Raw genomic sequence first — 9,835 nt, forward strand, 5'->3', positions numbered from 1 at the left:
TACCTAATAGCCCTGCACTTGACCTGCCTGGAGTCAGAGGCCACCCGCCCTCTGCCTTTTGTTATGCTGCAGGAAGGCTCAGCCGTTCTGGGAAGGGCAGAGAACGGAGAAAAAATAAATGCTGTCTCTTTTCCTTCATGGCAAGGACCGTGTCCACTACTCCTGATCTGCCTCTGGCAGCTGCCCTCCTCTCTTTATTCCTCCATCTCTTTCTGTCTCTGTCTCGCTCCTGCTTACGCGCTGATTTCAAGAGGCAGCTCTTAAGGTACTCTCTCTTGCCTCTCCTTTTCTTTATTTGTCCCCCTGTGAAATTGATCCAAAAAAGGCTGAACACTTTGGCTGTAAATGTCCTCATTTTCTGACCGTTTTCTATTGAAAAGAAAAACCTCGGAATGGAGAGAAAAAATAGTTAAATACCTAAATAAAGCAATACAGAGTGGACAGCAGACAGGCCAGACTGTTATTTACACCCACACACATTAGCGCCACTTTACAGAGTTTGCCAGTGAAAGCGCTACTTTCTTTTTATCTTCTTTCTTTGAACAACATTGTTTTCCCAGGGTGGGTATGGGGCATGTTAACAAGCCAGGCGATAAAATTATCGCCGCTTTAGCGGCAGAAAACTGCTGCTAAAACGGCGATAATGGGCTTGATAATATGCTCTATGGAATTCCAATTGAAACCCATGTTAGATGTGAAGGACATCTAACATGGGCTTCAATTGGAATTCCATAGAGCATATTATCAAGCCCATTATCGCCGTTTTAGCGGCAGTTTTCTGCCGCTAAAGCGGCGATAATTTTATCGCCTGGCTTGTTAATATGCCCCTAAGTGCACCATTCCTAAAGGGACTGCAATACCTGGTTGATGGGTAGAGTGGAAACGTTTAATATGATCGTTTTCAACGTTTTAATTATTTTAGCTTATAAAATGCGGCTCTGTGTTTGGGGATGTGGTCTTTTTTAAACCAAACTGCACACATTTTGAAAGGATATAAGCAATGGACATTGAAAGGGGTCCCTTCCTGGTCCTGTAGCCATGTCTTGAACTTTTCAGGCAAAATCACTTACTGATTTCTGAATAATGAGTTTAAAACCGTTAAGGTAACCATGTTTTTTTCTGATTACAGTTCACATGCTTTGCTTATTCTTGCATTCTATATGAGTGTTTGCTTTTTCGAGGGTGTTATTCATTTTTTTTCAGGCAGCATTTTACTGTTGTCTAGTGCATAATTTGAATTTAGTCTCAGCACAATTGAGTTGTGCTGAAGGCAGTGCGAGTTTCTCTCAGTGGGGCAGTATGGTGTTCAGTGTGGGAGATAATGTGGCACTCTGCCCAGAGCTGCTGAATTTGGAACTGGAGAACCATGTTCAGACCTTCATGACCAGTTCACCAGACCACACTCCTGACAGAGCTTATTCCGATGCTACACCTTAGAAGGCCCGATAGACCTTAGAAGCCCAGGTGTCTTAGCACCCGCAGGTGGACCTGTCCACCACAATCCATACTGCAGTTCACTTCCAGTCTTACGGGCAGGCATATGAAGAAGCACATCCTAGATCGACAGTGAATCTGTCACTGAGGTCACAAGACCCTTGAGGCCAGTCCACCTCACCCATTGGTACCTCCATTGGCCTTTTTCCAGCACTAGCAGTGCAACTTGCCTGGGGTTGGCAATGTAGGATTTGCATGCACACCAAACTTAGGGGGTGATTATAATGGCAGTGGGACCGCCACGTCACCCCGTCGGTTGCGGCCCCACCGCCATTGGTGACTGCATCACAGCCCGCCATATTACAATGGCGGGTGGTTACCTGGCGGTCGGAAAGACCAACCACCACGCACCCGACGGGCTTCTTGGGCCCGCCGGTGTGGTGGAGAGGCTCGTGGTTCCTACAATGCTGGTGGTGCCTACCATGCACCGCAGCAGGGATTACGATGTCCCTTACCCGCCAGCTTATCAATGGCGGTTCACCTGCCATGGAAATGCTGGCGAAAGGGACATTGGGGGCCCGTAGCAGACCCCTTTACCCCTGGCCCTCAGACATGGGTCCTGGGGGGCATCTATGATGCCCCACAACATATCACTGCACCATGTGGCAGGCACCGATATATTTAACATGTTCCTTTTTTTTTTTTACTTTGCGGCGGATGATGCAGCCAGCAGCACCTGCTGCAATGTAAAAGATAGGCACTGCGAACACCGTAGTGGCAGTCGCATTGTAATGCCTATCGTGGGGCCTCCACCTTGAAGGCCAGCGGTCCCATTCCCCGATTCGATGGCGGTGGTACTGAAGTCCGCCTGCCATCGTAGTCAGCCCCTAAGTTTGCATTTTATGAATATGATTCAGCGGGAAATAAATTGATGTCTGCAATTTAATTAACTTTGGTTGGCCTCTTATCTATGAGATTTCCCTGTTGAATGTGCCTTTACATTATACATGTTTGGTTGTATGAATTGATTGCATACTACACTCTTCTACAGATATTAATTTGAGTGTCATTAGGAGTGTCTGGGACCAATTGTTTTCTTAGGAATTGTTTTCTTTACTAACCTTTGCAAAGGGCCCTAAACTTCACAGCAACACAGTCACATTTCTTTTAGTAATTTGGGATCCGTTTGAGCTACAAAATTGTTTTGGAGGAAATCGTTAATTATGCAGCAGATGATGTATTATGTGGCAAATATAATACAGCCATAGTTAAGTGGAAAACATTTTTCCACTTAATTTTGCCCCAACATTGTAGTTGATCAATTTGTAAGTTCCCCAAACCCAAAAGTCGAGTTTGGGCACAATTTGCATTTTAAAAGCAGCCCTATAACACAGGGCTACTTTTAAACTGACCTCAGGCTTCAGCAGTGCACACATGCAAGCGCAGAAAGGGCTGCTGGCCTCTAAACTGCCATGCCTTATTATATTCTAGGGACTTAAAAGTAGTTCTAATCCCCCTGCCCTATTATGTACTAGGGCCTTATAGGAGAGGTCATGCCAATCATAGGGGTACCCTAACCCATAGTGCACCCTAGTGTATGTAGGTGTTTTCACTGTATTTTTAAGTGCCTCTTTCAGAATAGCACTGGCTGTTTAGGCAGAGGCCAGGGTCAGTCAGTCAGGTACCACCAGTACCAGTCAGCAAAAAGTTGGGGAGTGCCCAGGGCGGCTTTGCAACACTAGAGAAACACAAACTCAGAATGTAAAACATAACACCATGTTTGGGGGGGTTCTCTTCAATAATCAGAATTGATTTCTATCCTAATGAACCCATCTTCCAACATTAGGATAGGGAAAGACTGGGGAAAAATCATAACGTTCTAATCTATACATTGAAGTTTTTATGCAGCTCTTTGATGACGGTTAATAGCTCACTGTTCAATGTTAGGATTTTAACTTATAAACTTAAAATACCAAAAGAATATCTCAGACAAAAGCAGTAACTCACTGACCTATTGAATTAAAACTTTCACTAGACAAGCCTTCGATCTCTCTCAAAAAAAGAACATTAATCACCAAAGTTATCTTCACATTTTTATTGTTGCCTGAAAATTGCTGGAGACCAGGAATGCAGCAGCAGGTACTTTTCAAACCCTAATGCACTTGCAAACACGACGCTCCCACCCTAAGTCAGCGGCCTTTGTTTGCTTTGTGCATTAAGATGCAAGATTCATATATATGTTTTTTTTAAACATTTGGTCTCATTACTATATGAATGTAAATAACAATAAAGCATACATGCAAAGTGTGACTACATGCCTGCTTTTCTCAATATTTCACTTCGAAAGTATGCGATTGTATTTGTTTAACGGGCGGTGATTTGTATAGGGTCACTGGAAAGTGCACAAGGTTGTACCTGTCCCCCCCCCCAGAATTTTAGTGTCTCCTACGCCCCTGGTTGGGGGCCGTACTTCTAGAGGATATATAGGGTTGTTCGCAATATTATACAGCTGCGTCCTCATTTTCAATGGCTACTGCACGTCTTTGGGTCTTCCCGCAGAGAACAGGATCGCCTTGACAGGGGTCTAGCATTTCCGTCTCGGCCTGGGGGAGCCGCTGCGACGGTCTCATAGAAGCTGGGGATGCAACGTCCCATAACCCCCTGCGCTCCACCAGCATCACCTGACCTGCAGGGACGCACTGAAGGCACCTGTCCGACCCGCAGAGCAGGACGCGCCCGGGCCAAGAGCGGGCCACGCAGTTCCCACCCTCCACCAGTTTCTACACTTTTGACTGTCCCGGGCCACGCAGTTCCCACCCTCCACCAGTTTCTACACTTTTGACTGTCCCGGGCCACGCAGTTGCCACCCTCCACCCGTTTCTACACTTTTGACTGTTCAGCTACCGAGGTAAGACCCTCCATCAATGTTACTGTTTACGTTGATACTGTTTTGTTTTGCGACCTTGGTGGTTTCTATGTTTTTGGCGAGATTGGGCTGTTGGCCACTGGTCGTTAACATTCATTTGACTGATCCCATCCCCGTGAAGCCTCCAGTGGTGTTGGGAAAAAAGGCTCTACTTCACTTTGGTGCTATGGCAATGGATAAGTGAAAAGCAACCGAGACTCTCCAACGCAAAAGATCCCAAAATCACAAGTTAGCTCTATCTACCACGAAACGCAAATCTAAGCCAGCTCCTGTCATTTAAGACAGTGTGAACTATTTGCTCCGAAGAGTCGAAATGGGGGCGTTGTAGGCAGTAATGGAAGCGACACTTTGCACAATCTCCCTTCTGCTGACTGTTAACTGAATCTTTAGCATTGTCGGCCCGAAATGGGCATGAGCTAGGGAATGATGGAATATTTTTTGTTTAATCTACCTATTGTTGATGATTTACCTGTACCTTGTCACCCACTGTACTATGTTCTAAGAAATGTCACCCCCTCGCATCCCTACCCACTGATATTAACCCTAACGAGGTGACTTGTTCTATGCTTATGCCTGCTGAAGTATTGTAACCACCTTGTTTTCCAACTTGCGGTGGGGGCTCACTTCTAATTGATGAAAATCTGGGGCAGGACACGGGTCTTTTGCACATGACTTCTTTGGTCTAAAGCCTAAAGGTATTCGCACTTAGATCTAATGTAGCCCTCCTCTAAGCTGAGCAAGAGATAATAAGACTTCTTGTTAAATCCCCCCCTTTTAGACCCACCCAGGATGCCCTTTCTTCTTCTTATGCAACGCTAATTGAGCAGAAAAATGAAAGTGCCATAAAGCTCCCCATGCCTTGTAACTCCCTCAAAAAATTCTTCACTGGGCATGCATGTCTGGCTTCAAGCAGTAGCACATGCTTAGTTTCTCTACGGGTAAGAACATCATCTGACCAAGTGCAACCTGGCCAGGATAGGAAGAAAGGCCAAGCTGTTGATAACACCAGGGCTGAGAGGGCCTACAGGGGTGGCAATTTGGCCTTAATATACATGACAAAGTTTCCTACGTTATCCAAAGAATCCCTTGAAGATGATGAGTCCCTTAAAAACAAATGTATTCACTAGATGCGGGCTATCTTTGGCTGTTATTCGGTTGTCCGTTCGGACATTTTGCACACCAGACGTTTCAACGAACCCTTCGGAACCTCTGGGTTGTTTTGACTATATTAGATTGGAGATGAAATCGAAATTTTTGCCAGAAGGTCTTGTTAACACTGAATTACGTAGACATGCCCCACATAGTATTTCAATTAGGTTTAAACGTAATCTCCCACTACCCCATGGCTCATTAGCGCAAAAGAAAAACATGGCATTGTCCAACCAGCAAAAGGCATTGGGCACCTCTATGATAGACTGACTGCTACCGGGGTCTGTGGTCTCTGAAAGCTTGAAAAGGGATCCCTTAATTGCTTGTGATCGATCACGCTTAAGTACTGTTCTCCAGCCCCTTTCTACTATAAAGAGGGCGGCTTTTAGATCTACCCTTTAACCAACATTCTCTCTTGGAACGTAGCAGGGATTAAGTCCAAGCAGCCTGACCCGGCACAGGGAAGTTTTATTGATCAATTTGACCTGTGCTGCTTCTAGGAATATTGGTCCTTGGAGATAATACACAGGTCAGGCTATGTAATCTAGCATTCAGCAGCTTTCAGTGCAGGAAGGGTCTGCCCATCCGACGGTCTCCTCATATGGGTAAAGACTGCCTTTAATGTCAAAATATCTTTGCCTCCCTTTATTTCTCACAATATCATGGGGCTATCCTTTAATAGGGAGGATGCACGTACATTTTACCTATATAAAGTTTATAACATTGTGGTAGGAGGGGCAGAGTCCCAGACTTTGCGTGATTTGAGTGCACATCGATCCCTTTATGAATCGCATGACTCCGTCTTAATTACCGGTGATTTTAACACCACCTATGGGCCCTGGGAAGCGGGAACTCCCTTTATGGCTTTTGAGGAGGATGAACACTGGGGGATTCCGGTTCTTGACACTGAACCCGTAAAGCGATGGACAAGTACTGCTTATCAGCTATTGTTTTTCACCTTATCACATGGGCTGAGGGCCTGTAGTGGCCGTTCAACATCTGACACAAATGCTGTCTGTAGGAGAGTAGGATCTGCATCTTATAGTTACCCCCACTTTTTGCTAATGTTTCACTGTTTTCGACTTTGGCTGGTATCCTGCTATCCAGGACCCCAGCCAAGCTGCTTTCTCTCTAAATTGATTGCATGTACTTTAGGTACACTTCAGATTGGATTCTGGGGTACCCTTGTAAGTCTCTAGTATATGGTATACTATATACCCAGGGCATAGGTACCCCAGAGACCTCTCATGGGCGGCAGCATGTATTATGCCACCCCTGGGAGACCATTCAAAATGACACAACAGGTCTGCTACAGCAGCCTGTGTAAGGTGGTGTATGCACCCCATACTTGGATATCGGTTCACTATATATCCATATCACTGCACATATAAACCTATCAGTCACCCCTATGGCAGGCCTTATCAATCCTGAAGGCAGGGTGCTGGGTTTTATGTGAGAGGGTGCAACTGCATGAGTAGAGCCCCTCTGCAGCCTTCGGAACCTCTATTCCGGGGTTGTGATGCAGCCTACCATATACTCTTAAGGGCATTAAAACCTCGCGGTAAATTCTAACTTTAAAACGCTGCATGGAAACATGTCGTGTTTGGTGTCAAACACCTTGGAATCATACCTCCACAGCAGTAACTGGTGTGGGTGGTATGATTCCACCCTACTAGAGGGAGAAATATGACAGCACCGGTACAGCCGGTACCAGCTTTACAAGCCCTGGCATCACAAAATGGATGCTGCCAGCCACAGACACGAGACTGCCCTCCTGCTGCTGGACGAAACTCCGGCATGGGACGGCTGGATAATAGGTTTCCTGTCACAGGGAGGTGTGACCACCTCTCAGACCGGCTTTAGTGTATTGGGGCTGTGTGGGTGCACTCAGAGTGCTTTGATGTCTGCACTGGGGGCACATTTGGTGTCCCTGTGCATAGTCCAGCTCAAGCCGGTTGCAAGGGCTCTCAGCCCCTGCTCTGGCGCGAAACTGGACAAAGGACATGGGTGTAGCCACCCCTCTGTCCTGACCCTCCCATAGGTGGGTCCCCAGAGTTTGTCCCACCCCTTCCTTGGGTATAAAGTAGAAATCCCTGGCTACAGGACTTTAGATTTACCTGGACGAAACTCTGCTACAGAAACCAAGTACTTCAACTATCTACACTACGTTGGATGACCCGAATAATCTCCCTTGGAGTAAAGGAGTTACTCCCCTGCAAGGCAGGCACCAAAGACGCATCTGACCGGTTTGCATCTACGCAGCTCCTGACGGACTCCGAAGATTTTGCAACACAGGAGGTGGGTTTCTAAGCTTCCCCGAGGCCGACCAGTGCGGTCGGCAAACCTGAGACCCGCAGCCCTCATGGGGACCGTGCAACCCGAACCCCTGGACACCGTGCACATTTGCAGCAGCATATGCTTTTTGGCGATCCCTGAGGCTGTGCTTTGGGCTACTTGTAGTCCAGACCCCGAGCAGTGATTCCACCGAAGATTACTGGCCTACACTCCACAAGTGTTCCGTGGGCTGGTGTTAGAAATGGGGGTCTCTAGTTGGCAATGGCTGGCCACTGTCCAAGTAGGGACCCTTCTTCCTAAGTCAGAGTAAGCAGCCTACACCCTTTGACAACCCCTGCTCAACCCTGTGGTAACGTAGCACGAGCAGCTAGGCTTATCTCAGAGGCAGTGTGTGAAGCATTTATGACCATACACAGTAATATAATGAGGAACACTACAAATGGACACCACTCAAGTAGTTATGAAAAATAGGTATTTTTATATAGACTTAATCACAAGACCAATAACAGTAAAAATCCACAATACTATAAAAATATAATTACTTTAGAAATGCTGCAAGGAAAAATAGTTCAGGATGCACAAAATGATGTTTAGTTCAAGGCCGGGGTCTCTGCGACCCTTTTACTCACAAAGTATCTGGTTCCTGGAGCAAAGCAACAAAAATGTCGCTAAGGAGTTGTGGCGATAGATTTCCTCACGCTAGCCAGCGATGCGTTGAATCCTTACCGCAAGGGAGGATGATGCGCTGGGTTGCGGGCAGGACAAAGCGACAAACTTCTTCACGCTGATCCGGTGATGCGATAAAATCCTTGCCGCGAAGGGAGGATGATGCGCCGGGCCTGTTACGTGTGCGATCTTGCTGCGTTGACAAAGGTGGCGCTCCGCGAGGAAGCGACGATCCGGATTCGATGCGGGGGAAATGGCGAACGCTCGGCGTCCGCGCTGCGATGATCCTGTTGCGATGATTTCCAGATAGCGGGCGTTTTCAGGCCCGCAGACAGGCGCTGCGACGATCTTCGGGTAGCGGGCGTTTTCAGGCCCGCAGACAGGTGCTGCGATGATCTTCGGGGTTAGCGAGCACTCGGCGACAGCGGAGCGGCGATTTCTTTCTCACGCTCACCAGCTGCAGCGGTTCGCTAACAGAGGTTAGCAACGATTTTCAGCGCTCTCTTCTCAGCAGTAGAACTAGAGGACCTGGAACACACAGGAGCCTCACCTGCAGATAGTAATCCTCACTGGGAGGAAACAGGAGGCTGATGGTGGAGTCTGATGTGCCTGAGACTCCAGCAGGAGGCTAGCTCTCTCCTAGCCCTTGGGTAGTTGCTGTAGCAAAAGAAATAAAAAGTCCAATCAAAGTTCTTTTCCTCTCTTGAAGTCCAGTAGTAACAGCTGCAGGCCAGTCCCAGGAACAGCACACAGGCACAAGGACAGTCCTTCTCCTGCAGATTCTTGTAGCCACACGGACAGAGGTTCTTCTTGTTATCCAGGAGCAATACCAATTGTAGGGGTTTGTGCACAAATATTTATACCCCCAAAGTCTTTGTTCTTAGGGGTCCCAAGTCTCTGAACCCAGCCAGAACCAGTTCGGCCCAGCCCTGGAGCACTTTGTTGATCAGGCTGCATCCTTCCTTTCAGAAAGAGGGGGTCTGCCTCAGACGCACAGTGGGAGGTGGAGCCAGCATTCACCTTGCCAGGCACAGTCCTATTCAAGTGCAGGAGCTACCCCTCCCCTCACACCAAGGCAGGTCGCTCTATTCAACCCAGGTCTGACTCAGCCTGCCCTGTCCCTCCAAAACCAGACAGCCAATACACATCATAGCAGAGCAAACTGGAAGGCTTAGGCAAGAAAGTACCTATACTCTAAAAGTGGTAGTTTCAAACACAGAATATAAAAATAACCTTCACTAAAAGATGTATTTTAATATTCTGAGCTCAGGCATACTAGATTCGTTTTTCTACCATGTTCTGTGGGTCAGTTAGGACTATAGAATGTAATAGCCCAGACCTCCCATTCTGGCCTATGGAGAACAG

This window comes from Triturus cristatus, chromosome 6 (assembly GCF_964204655.1).
Source record: "Triturus cristatus chromosome 6, aTriCri1.1, whole genome shotgun sequence".
In the NCBI taxonomy this organism is placed as follows: domain Eukaryota; kingdom Metazoa; phylum Chordata; class Amphibia; order Caudata; family Salamandridae; genus Triturus; species Triturus cristatus.